Below are 12,785 nucleotides of genomic sequence, written 5' to 3' on the forward strand. Positions count from 1 at the left end.
CCTTCTTTCCCGGTACTAACCCCTTCCTTTTTATCTTCGCGCCTCCGACTCTCGCTAGTCTCCTCTTTCTCGTCACTTCAACCGGCTGCCTCTGTTCAAGACGTGCAAAAAGCAGGCGAGAACCGTGTAACTCTAATTGTACGAGACCTCTGCCACTTTGTCGCCTGCATCCACCACACCACCCTCCCGTTTTATCTCAACCCTGCTGGAAACCCCCCTGTCTCGTTCCCTGCGCAGTGCACCAAAATCGCCTCTTCCTCCGTCGATCCGTCATCCTTACCATTATTGATCAAATTTGAACGATCAATTTAACAGGGGATCAAAAAACTTGAAAGTGATATCGAAATAATTCGAAAACAACGCACACGATCCAACTTCGAGAGAAAAAGGAAAGAGATGAAATTTTATTTTACCCTCGAACGACTCGATGTCTCTTCTCCACGATTCTCCACGTGATCTAATCTCGAGGTAAACGATAAAATTTATTACCGAGTCCAATTTTGAAATCAAAAGGAGAGAGAAAAAATACTTGGTCTTCACGAGCACGAAAGAGAAAATCTCAAACGACTAATTTTCGCTCATCCATCATTCCCCTTTCTCCGGATGACCGAGAACGGAGAGAGCGTCAAACAGGAGCGAGAGCGTCTATCCAATCATCAGGAGCCTCCCTCCTCCCTCCACCCTCCTCCCTCCCCCGTCTTTTTTAATTCGCCCGCTGAAAAAGAAGGGTCGCTAATTTCTCTAATTTGATCGCGGTCGACCCCCCACCCCCCCCCCCACCCTCGCGCGAGTTGACACGCGAACGCGTTGTCAAGGGCCGTGATTTCTCGCGCGATTCGAAATCCTCCCCTCCCCTCCATTTTAAAATTCCGCTTACGCCGCGCACGGGCGCGTATAATATCGTGACACCCGGTGACAAGAAAAGGGAAGAAGAAGAGAGAGAAGAGCGGGGGGGGGGAGGGAGAGAAAGAAAGAAGCTGCTGGTTGGTGTGCGCTCGGAGAGACGAGTGGAGAACGTTAGAAGCGCGCCAGACTTCAAAGGGTTGAACGCCAATTACCATGACGGAGGGAGGGAGACGTTGGAATTTCGCGCCCCCTCTTCGACGGGCGCACAAAAATCGTTTCGCGCGAGCGAGAAAGGAAGGCTTGACGCGAGCCGGCATTCGCGTTTACTCGCGCGCGGATTCAGGCGTTCGCGCGGCTCGACTTATTAACTTGTTAAGCGGCGGCCCTCGTTCGCTCCTGCGATCGTTTGTCCCTGCGTGAAACGCACCCTGGACGCGAGGAGTGGGTTTAATTCGTTCATCTTTGCGCAGGAGAACACTACCTTCCCTTCCGGGCAACGTTTTTTCTAACCCAGTCGATTATTTTAAATGTTGTTCCCTCGGTGTTTGGAATTTTGTCCGAGGATCGATGGAAATTTCGAAATTTCGAAAAGTAATTCGAGAGTGTTTTAAGTTGGGTCTCCTGTTGCAGACGGATTTAATCCGTTTTCTTTTCGATTCAGTCGGTTATTAATAATCCGATGAATTTCCAAATTCTCTTCATTTTTCGATTCCCAAATTCTTCGTCTCGATCGTCCAAGTTTCGGAGATGGGGGAAAGGAAATTCATCGTTCCACGAAGAAGTGAAATCTTTGATGGTTGGGATCAGCGCTCAACCCCTTGGCGAAGCACCGATGTCGGAGAGAAGTCGGGTTCACAAGCCGGTGACGAGTGGTTTTGCGCCTATGTGAGCCCGTAGCCACCGTTCACAGCCATAATTCGTCGTTATCGCGGAGGAACAAAGTGACGGGTTGTTCCACAAGGCGGAAGTGGCGGCCCTCTCTCTGAATGGCCTTCCTCCTCCTGCTTCCCTTTACCTTTACTTTTTTTCTCTCTCTCCTCTTTCTCTCTCCTCCTCTCCTTCTCCTCTGGGGATTACGCGCAGTCGGACCAACTGGAGCGTGGGCGACGCTAATTGGCATTGAAAAAAGGTGGTGGTGACGATAGCTAAGTACCCGACCGGGACGACCCTCTGTAAATACTTGGCCGTTTAACGCTCGCGCCCATCCCCTCGCACTTTCTTCTTCTTCTTGGTGAAAAAGAGCGGCTGCCTCGGTCTCCTGGAAGGCCTCCTGGATCGACGATTCCACCGCACGGACCGCGCGTCAAAGGGAAAAGTCTCGCGCGCGAAACTAGCGAGTAATTAATTAAAGCGGCCTCGTGGAAGGAAGGGCTGAAGCCCGTTTCTCGTAGGGAGAAATCGCGCCGACGGAACCGTCAACTTTTCGAGGAACAAAGATTTTTCTAGAAGGAGAAGAGGTTTCTTTTTTTCATTTTCAAACAGTTTAAAGAAATTTGCTCTCTTAACTCTTTCGTTCCTTCGAATCAATCGTCTCTATTTCTTTTTGAAATTCTGAGAATAATATTCGATCCTAATGTTTGCAACAGAGATGTTGCACTTTGGAGGGGGAAAGAAAAGGGATTAGAAAAGGGAGATGGTAATCAATTATAAAAAATATAATTCCGTGATATTGGAAATAATTAACACGGGGGACAGGGTGGGATAGCGTCAAAGGGTTGTAAACACGGTGAACGCGAGGGTTGTTTTGTTGCGTGGCGCAATTGCCTAGCGGTGTTGCGCGGTGGTGAAAACGGTCGGTGGTTTGGATCGTTCGCCTGTTCCCTTCGAGTAACGGACCGTGGAGGGAACGCGCGGAATTTTTACAACGCCTCAACTAATACCCTCTTTGAGCTCGAGTGGTATAAAACGGTGTAATTAGCGCGAATCAACGGTGACCGGGCTCGAAGGCCTTGCCTTTTCCCTCGCCACCACCATCTCTGCATCCCTTTCTCCTCCCCTAGCTTTCCCTACTCTTCCCAGACGAGATTTACCTGGCGGGGTCCTCGTGTCGACTAAATGCCCCCTCTCGTTTCCAAAAATTTTCTTTTAACGAAAGATTTTTCTTTTTTCAATTTTTTAATATTTTAATTATTTAATTTTAATTTAATAGTTAATCTTTGTGTATTATTTTTCGCGAAAATCAAAAGAAGGTAACAATTTGAGAAGAATCCAATTCGATTTTAGGGAATATTTGTCATTTGTCTTTGTGTCTAAATGCTCTCTCTGATTTCTAAAAATTTTCTTTTAACGAAAGATTTTTCTTTTTTCAAGTTTAATTTGATAGTTAATCTTCGTGTATTATTTTTCGCAAAAATCAAAAGAAGGTAATAATTTGAGAAGAATCCAATTCGATTTTAGGGAATATTTGTTATTTGCCTTTGTGTCGATTAAATGCTTCTCGTTTCCAAAAATTTTCTTTTAACGAAAGATTTTTTTTTTCAAGTTTAATTTAATAGTTAATCTTTGTGTATTATTTTTCGCGAAAATCAAAAGAAGGTAACAATTTGAGAAGAATCCAATTCGATTTCAGGGAATATTTGCCTTAATCTGAATGATATCCTCTTAAACAGAAATATTTCGATGAAGTAAACAATAAATGTGAAAAAATCCTGTCAAGTCAAGTCGAGAAGTTAATGTCGAATATCCATTTAAGTTATTAAAAGATATAAGAGTCTAGCATATTTATTGCGAGACGCGTCAATGCGGATTCGAGCGTGTTGTTTGGGTATTTACAGCACTTTGAAAGCACAAAGTTTACAGCACAGAAATCTTCAAGACCGGCCATTTCGTTTTACAACTCTAACCGTTCAAACAAACGGAAGAGGATCTCGATCGAAGTCATATTTCTCACGTCTCTTGCTAAAATTTCAGGAACACGAGTAAACTCCAACTTTCTTTTTCTTCCGTCGACGCCATAAATCTTGTTCCAATCCATGCTCTCTTCTTGACCTTTTCCTGAAACAATCGTCGTATTGTCCTCTCTCGCCCCGTCCCACGTGTTGAAAGATGGCTTTGTTCGACGTTCGATCCAAGATCGAATCAAGATTTTTGCTGAAACTAATTAATTACGATATCTCAACGAAACCGAGAAATAAAGATCCTTTGCCATGGATCGATCTTGTTGGAATTGTGTTGAAGTCGTCGTCAAGATGAATCGACCAGAAAAATAAGAGAAGAAAATTCGTTCAACGCGTGAAACTCGCAGGTTGCGATCCTAATCCCTAAATCTGTTATATATATATATATATAACACAGGAACAGTGGCGAGAGAATGGAGCGACTCGACGTATAAAAGAGATAGGTTCCAGCATAGGTCATCTGGCGGCGAAGCATTTTCTTTCATCGTCTCGAGGAAGACGATTTTCCCGGGACAAGCGGTTGATACGGCCTCCTCCGTCAAGATCCATTGGGCACACATCCGGGTATTTGTAGCAGGCAGCGGTGTGCAACATGTAGGCACTTAGATCGTTCCTTTGTCCGTCATTGTGCGGCCCAAACATACGTTTCTTCGAATGTCCATTGTCGCGGCCTCCGCCGGTTATGGACACTTTTCCACGCGGCGGCCATTGTCGTCTCGAGGCCGTCGTATAGCGGCGGGTGTGCTTTTTAACGGCAGATTTTTGGCCCACGCCGCGTACACACGCACACACCTCTTTCCTCCGTTCCAGTTTTGTCTCGGGTGTCGCGCTCAAACCGATGATATTCCGCCGCCCTTTTGTCCAACCTCGTCGCGCCCTGCCAGATATACGCGCGCGCGCTCTCCTCGCTTCCTCCTTCGACTCGCTTTCGCCCTCCCTCTCTCTCTCTCTCTCTGAATCGTAAATGAATCGTCCTTTGTAACCGAGTTTTCGAAAAGAAAACCGCGCTTCATTTCCGACCTATAAGTTGCATAAGCGATATCCTTTCGTCCGCGCGTTATTCCAAAGCATCCACCACCATTTTGGCGAAAGTTTGACAACTGATCTAGTTCGTCGAGCTTAATTAATCGTTTGAAAAATATTACTTATATCTGTAATAGGATTATATTTATAATATTTCGAAAATATTAGTAAGGAATTTTCGATATTTTATTTTAGTAAAATCGCTCGACCTCGAAGATTTCTCGGCTCGAAAAAATTCACTCGTCCCCTCCCCTCGCTCGCACGCGATGCCAGTGTCAATCAGCGTCCAATCTTCCGTCCAGGCGGAATACGCGATGGCCATTAATCACCCTGTTCCGGAATTCGAAACGGCGCAATTTCAAGATTGATGGAACGTCTAACTCTCTCGCGTGGCCTGCCTCTTTCGAATACACGGGGCCCCGCGCGTATTGTGCGTGTAACGGTCGCGTAAAAAAGTCAAAAGAAATTTTCCCTATTTGATATTACCAGCCTCCTCTCCCTTTCTCCTCTTCGCTCCTCCGTCTCCCTTCCTCAGCCCCGAATGGAGGAAGGGAGAGAGAGAGAGAGAGAGAGAGAGCCGTGAACGAATTGTTTACAACGACGTCAGGTCCTACTCAGCCCGTATTGCTTTCCGTGGGATTGAAGTGCTCGTAAAACAAACCCCCCTTGAAATTAGAGCAGTCCTTGCGGCTCCATAGAGGCGCACACGTACAACCGTGCCGCACCACTACCCCTTCCTCGCGATACGCGCGTACGATACAATGCTTCCTCCCCTCTCCACCCCTCGAACGAGTGAAACTAACACTGTGCATTACCATCACAATGGCTAGATTAAAAAAAGAAGGGGAGTGGATACTCCCTTCCAACGACGCGTCTGACACGTATGGGCGAGACACGTATGGAAAAACGGAACGTTTTCAGAAGCGATCCAACCTTCTTCCATCCATTCCATGGATGCTGCTGCTGTGTGAGTAAGTGAGCGAGTAAGTAAGTAAATAAGTAAGTAAGTAAGTAAGTAAGTAACCCTTTCCTTCTTTCAGGTGAACCGATTGCGCGCGAGTAATCCGCCCTTTCGTTGTTGGCTACCAGCAGCCGTGGATCAAAAGGAGGCTGATCTTCCTCTCCGCGTCTTTTCTAGGATCACCGATCGATAATCTTTGATTATCTTTGCGCCCTTTCAAAATATTCCGCTCGAATCCTTGTTGTTATGGCGTTGTTTGATGTTTCTTTTCCCCCTCCCCCCTCCGATGGATCGAAAATTGATTTGGGATTAGGATTTGTCGTGTGTGAAAGGTATAAGGCGAATATTTTTAAACGGAGAAACTGATATAATAATAATAATAATAATAATAGATAAAATAATCCAGAGAAGTGCAAGAAACGTTCTCGAGAATATTCACTCTTCTACGAGAAAGGAAAGGAGAAATGGTTGGGACAATTTGTTGGGAAATGTTGTGACTGGCCTGGCCCGTTTTATTTTGGGGGAAACGGAGAAAGAGAGAGAGAGAGAGAGAGATAGAGAGAGAAACGCTTGAATGCCGCGCAGGTTGACCCCACAGTCAACAGTTAACGATTTTCAATGGCGATTGGATGTCAGCATCACTCTCCGCCAATCAGAGAGTGATGCTGACATCCGGACAAACGGACAATGGGAAAGCGCTAAATGCTCACGGTGCGCGTTCAATCCGGTGAATACGAGCGGCGTCTATTGGGGGTTCCACCCCGCTATTACAGTCAATGACGGAACATACGAAACACTATTCATCCGCCGCGTTTGTTCCTTACACAGATCGTGTAAGTATAGCGTAGCCCTGTAGCCCGATGGAGATCCGGGTTTTGCCGGCGGGGATGCGGATGACGCCTGTCTCCCACCGACACCGAACCAATTTTCAACGATGGAATATACCTCGATAGCGGTTGATAACTTTGTTGGAAAAATTAATCTTGGAAAATTGTAAATTATCTCTGCAACAAGATAACGTGTAACGAAGAATGGATGGAAATTTAAAAAATTCGATATTTCTTATAGGTTTATATATTATATTATAACCAACAAGATTATAAAATATGCGAGAGAAATTTGGCCAGTTGTGAGACGAATTGGATCGCTAGCCAATCAAGATAAAATTATCAATCATCGAACAAAATGGTGCAAGAGGTTCTTCCGAGTTGTCCCGAAGCCGGCGCCTCCGTCGTGAAATCCGCCGGAAATCCCCTCTCCCAGAGGCAGGAAAGGATTGTTGCGAGATCCTCGAGGACGGCCGAAATCGGCGCTGCGTGAAATTCAATTATGTCATTCATTGCCCCTGCTGGCTTTCCAACCCCCGTCCCCCGGCCCCAAAAGACCTACCCTCGACTCGACGTAGGTTCCATCGGATGATCCGCAGATGCGTGACACAAGGATGCTTGCGGTCCTCGCAGCAATGCGATCGTGGCCCATGGACGCGTATATCGCTTTCCACGAGGTCACCGCGATCACTGTCTACCCGAATTAGACAGATCTGCCCCTCCATTCCGCTCCTGTTCGCCCATTATTCGCCGAGCGTCCCCCTCGAATTGCCTCCTACCACCGCTCGTGTATCGTTTGATTTCGAAGGAAGGCGAATCCTTGCACGCGTCGTTGACTCGCGACGACGTCAAAGGAAAACCGGTGCACCGGATTCTTTATGTTCTTCTTACGTTTGATTTCCAAAGGATGGAGGGCAGCCTGTTTGTGCGTTTGGGACGTTTAATTGACCGATTTTACGGATTATTTCGTCTCTGAGACGGTGGCGGTGCGGTGGTTAAGGAGTAACGTGGTTGGAAGAGAGTGGGATGGGATGGAGAGTTGATAGTGCGAGTGAAATATTATATTGGTATATCTATACGATTTAAATTTGATCTAAGCAAATTTTCAGTGTCTTGATACGATTGCTAAATCCTATTTCTTTAGATGGAAATATATTTTCAAGTTATATTATTATTTATTTGTTCGAATTAGGTTACGCCAAATTTTTCGAGGGTGAAAGTCGTCGTTTCGATTAAAAAAAAAATGAAAAAAATTTGGATCAATCTTGTTGAAAACCAATGGAGGAATTACGGATACGTGTACGTGACAGGATTTTTCTAGGACAATTACTATTGGAACAGTAGGGAAATAATTGATTCGATCAAGTTTGAAAGGGAAGTCGATGGTAAAAATGCTCGAAAACGCGTGAATGGATTGGCAATTAGTCAATGGCAGTTTGTTTTCCCACGCAATCATGGGCTACGAGGAAGTGTTACTCGTAACGGTACACCATTGATCGCAACAGTATCTGTGAATGGATGACCATTGTGCCATGAATGGACGATAGTTCCGCTTGGGAAGTAGGTGGGTCTGGCCTTGGGTCTGTTGTTCGGTCGTGCGACAGATTCGCACGCTATAATTTGTCACCCCCGACTGCGACTCTTATTTTCTATAAAAGTTCAGTTCAACGATCCTCATTTTCTTGATATATTATAATCGACAACATTTTCGCTAAACTACCCAATTTCATTTCTGACTGACAACCTACTCGTTAATTTCTTTCTAATATTTCTAATATTCGAATCTTTTTTTCTTTTTTTCATATAAAAGATACATAACACAATCGATATCGAACACCAAACTGTTTTCCTCCAACGAATCCACGATTGAATATTACGCAACAGAAGTTCAGTTTCACGCAGAGTTTCCTTTCGAAACGCCGACCGTTCTTTTCCACCGAGCTCGGGGCGTGACGCGATAGACGTCGGCGTCCCGAAATTATGGGGCCATTATCGATACCCTTCGCCCTTGTCGCCACCGTTTTTCCTCCCCTCCTTCCACCCTTTCCACTCTCCCCATCACCACACCGTTGCACCGCGGCGAAGGGTAATTATTCCCTTCGGCCGCGACGACGAAGGAAACACATGTTCCTCCGGTGCGAAACCCACCACCACCACCATCACCACCATCACCACCATCACCACCACCACGCGGGCCGCCGATATATACGTATATATACAATAAATCCGGACCCTCGTTGTAACGCAATTTCGTCTCATTGTGCCCTCGTGGCCCGGTTATGAAACTCAATTCTCATTGTGAATCTCCAGACCAGACCCCCCCTCTTCTCCCCTTTCGTCCTTTCGAGTCTCGAAAAGGTGGGCAACCCATTGGCTTGGTTGGAAAAGGAGGAAAAGGGAGAGGAAGAAGGAGAAGAAGAAGAAGAAGAAGGGGGAGGAGGAGGGAAAAGAGTGGATGGAAACCAGTTTATCGGAACGTCTCGTGGCTGACTCCATCCCCGTGGTTTTTCTCAGGGTGCGTGTCAGGCAGCACGATAGCCGCGGCGAGCGCCGCGGAGCGCCGCAAAAACTCGGACCCAGACCCGTCGGGGCTGGGAGCCATGAATATTCTCTGCGGAGGACAGGGTGGCCAGGGGAGGGTTATAAACGTCATTCGCAAACGTTAATCGAGGAAATACAAAACCCATTAGAACGGCACCGGAGTGGAAGCGGAGTGACGACCGCCGGTTCAAGCGAAGATCACGCCCATGTCATTTTCGCCATTGTGTGGAGGGCGCAATTAGAGACGGAGCAGAGTCGGCACCACCGTTTTCCATTTGATTGGTATCCATTGTTAGGGGATCATGGCCTGGACAATCCCCATCATCGTCCATCTTCTCGTAACGGATTTCTGTAGCGGATTTCTTTCCGGTTAAAGGGGTAGTTGTTCTATCTTATTCATCAGCTTGCTCGGGAAATTAATTCATTGATGAGATCGTTCGACAACTACAGCTTGTAATATTTGTCGCAACATTCTCTCGCAATAAGTACTTCCCTCTTTTTTCTCCTAAAATTCAAGATTTTATCACATGAATCACTCAGGCACAGAGATCATCCAATTGTTTCAGTTTCAGGATAGACATTATTCGTCCGGTGACTCTCAAAATTAAAATTTCTTGCTTTAAATCTTTGCATGTACTCTTTACACGTCCTGATATTGCGTTCTCTTCAAGTGGCGCGCAAACCATTTCAGTAGCTTCGACAACTGATTTCCTGGATAAGCTGGAACGCAAAAAGTAAGGATCGCTCGAAGTCGTTGCAACTCTTCTTAAAAACGCTCTTTCAGATGGCGCCACGAACGGTAAAGTGATTCGAATTCGGTCAGAATTTATGAACTCGTAGAACTTATTTATACGCACCTAACAGTAATAAAATTAACGCACACGCTTCTTATTCTCCCGATAAGTTGTCCAGGTATATCTGAAACATATATATATATACAAAGAACGATGCCCACGAAATCTGGACGAAACGGCTACGTTTATTAACGTATCTACGTGCAGGCTCGTCGTGTTACGTAATCGTAGGATGATACGAAGGGGGAGGCAGCATCGTGTCAGCATTGTCCGCCGACACCTCGGAGACGATTCGAACAGAAAAAACGGTCTCGCGCGCCACGAAACTTTTATTCCATCGAAATGGATGATGACCGTGGAGGTTCGCGGCGGGTGGCTCGCCCCTGTTCCGCCGCTGCTGTCGCTGCCGCCGCTGAAAAGATGCTATCTAACACGAGGTGGGCGTATGTATGACGCTTGGCCCGACAGGGAACAGCCGTTCTCTTCCTTCTCCCGCGCGAAGCGAAGAGAGAGAGAGAGTGAGGACGAACGGAGGGAGGGAGGGGGGGCTTTTGTACGAATACGTATGTGCCACCTGTGTGTGAATTAAGAGGACTCTCCCCTCCCCTTAACGCTTCTTTCTTAACGCCTTAGATCGGAGGAACGGTGTCCTCGGGTTGAGCAATAGACACAGAAAAACTCGTTTCAAATGAATTGTATTTCCCTTCTCGTTCCAGAGACGATATATGCGAGACTGGAGGTGGAAAATAATTTTTGTTTTTGTTTTTATTTTTATTTTTATCGTATCGCGAAGTCAACCTTTTCGAGATTGAATTGTAGAAAAGTATATGTTTCGAATCTCGATGATAATTTTTAATCAATGGAAGATGGAATCATAATTTATTTTTGCCGAGGGAATTTTTCAACTTGAGTAAGCGTATTCTGTTCGAGTTTCTTCTATTAATTATTATTAGTGACGATTCTTTTTCGAATTATATTAAAGTATAAGGGTTGGTATTTCGAAGCAAAGTAGGGTGTGTAGAAATGTTAAAAAGTCTACGCTAATATTTTTCTAATCCATTTATACATTCTTTCCCATTAAAAAATTTCTTTCGATATTAAAAATATTGAAAATTGTAGAAATAATTATTCAATAATCGTTTTCATCTATTCGAATTTATTTCGATATTTAATTTTAACGTGTGTTAGATCATTGATAATGATCCTTGGTCAATCGATACCCAATCGTCATTTTGTGCAATTTCCTTGTGCTCGAAGGTGTGCCTCGCTCGTGAATACTCTCCACCACCGATCATTTTAGCATTTTAAAAGCATTCCACGCGCCACTTGATTTTTTTCGCGAGCCGATCGGCCGATCTGAAATCTGGTTGCGGCTCGTATCCCCCTTATCCTACGATCTCGAGAGATGTCTGAAGCGCGTGTCTCGTGCCTACTATTCCGACGATGAAACAGATTTGATAATAAAAAAGGGGATATCTCTTCGATCGATTTCTTCTCGCCCACACTCGACGCGCGCTCGGAAAAGAACCACGATCTTGAAATAAAATCGTTCCAAAAATCGTCATCTGCGCGACAAAGCCGTTCAATAACGAGCCTTTCCCCATAAAACCTTGAATCGAAATCTTGTACGCGGAATTTATCATCCCTTCATTCCATTCCCGTGACAAAGAGAATGAAAAAAAATTAATGAAAAATAATTCGAAGAAAGTTTCTTCTTGATTATTATTTATTATTTCGAGTTAACTCGAATTGACCCGCCACTCTGTTCCCGTTTCCTTCGAAAATTTCAAATGGGAAAAAAGTACAGGAATCAATCGGGCGTAATCAAAGCACGATGTGGCCGCCGTTTCGTTTGTCGAAACGCGCCGCGTCGAGACCGGAAAGGAGAGGAGGGGAAAAAAAAAAAAAGAAAAATACCCTCTCTCTCTCTCTCTCTCTCTCGCTATTTAATTTGCAAATTTCACCGGGGACGCGGCAATAATTAATCCCTTTCCCTTTCACCCCCGTACCTCTCGCTCAGCTTTTCCCTTTATTATTGCGCGCTGAAAGTACGTCGACGAGGAGAGCAGAGAGAGGAGACCTTCCCCCTCTTCTTCCTATGCATTCGTGTGCACGTGTGCGCACCTGAAAACGCATCTAACTAGACGCGTTGCAGCGTGGCGATGCATACAAGAAGGCGGGGTGCAACTACTACTACTACTACTACTACTTGTTCCGCGGTGCATGAGACTCTATCTCTATCTCTCTCTCTCTCTCTCGTGCGGTATAATATATAATGAACATATCAGATGGCCGCCAGCGATGTCTGGGATTACATATTTGGATCCTATGTTAATGCGGGAGTCGCGGCCCTATACATCACGCGGCGCTGTTATTGTGATTCAAAGATTGAATGGTTAAGGTACGAAGCCACGATTCCACCGACGAGAAGGGACACGAAAGAGGAAGGGAGGGATGGAGAAGGAGAAGGACGAAGGGGGACGCGATCGATGCGCTGCTCGCGCTCGGAGATAATATTGCGAGGTAGTATAAGCGACATCGGGCCTCTCGAGACGCGATAGAAATCGCGAATTTTTCTCAAATTTTTGCCCGCGCAATTGTTGGGTCGCGTTTGATCCAGCAGCAAGAGGGGAGGGTATCGTTGCGTTTGTTATCGTCGGTGGTGGATCGAGGTGGTCTCTTCTCCATTGATACATCTTTCTTTTCTCCGCCCGGATAGTCGAATCGGAAGGGAATTTATCGCCACCACTACGGATAAGCATGCAAAAGTAGCTGGTCGTGGTGTACGCTGGGGCGAACCAGTCGAGGATAGGACGAGTGCTCGGGTTTCTCGATTCGATCTTGAGTAATGGAACTCGAGCTTGGGTTTGATTCGATCGACGTACAAGGGATGATT

This window comes from Apis laboriosa, unplaced genomic scaffold (assembly GCF_014066325.1).
Source record: "Apis laboriosa isolate Shangri-la unplaced genomic scaffold, ASM1406632v1 scaffold5_cov152, whole genome shotgun sequence".
NCBI lineage: Eukaryota > Metazoa > Arthropoda > Insecta > Hymenoptera > Apidae > Apis > Apis laboriosa.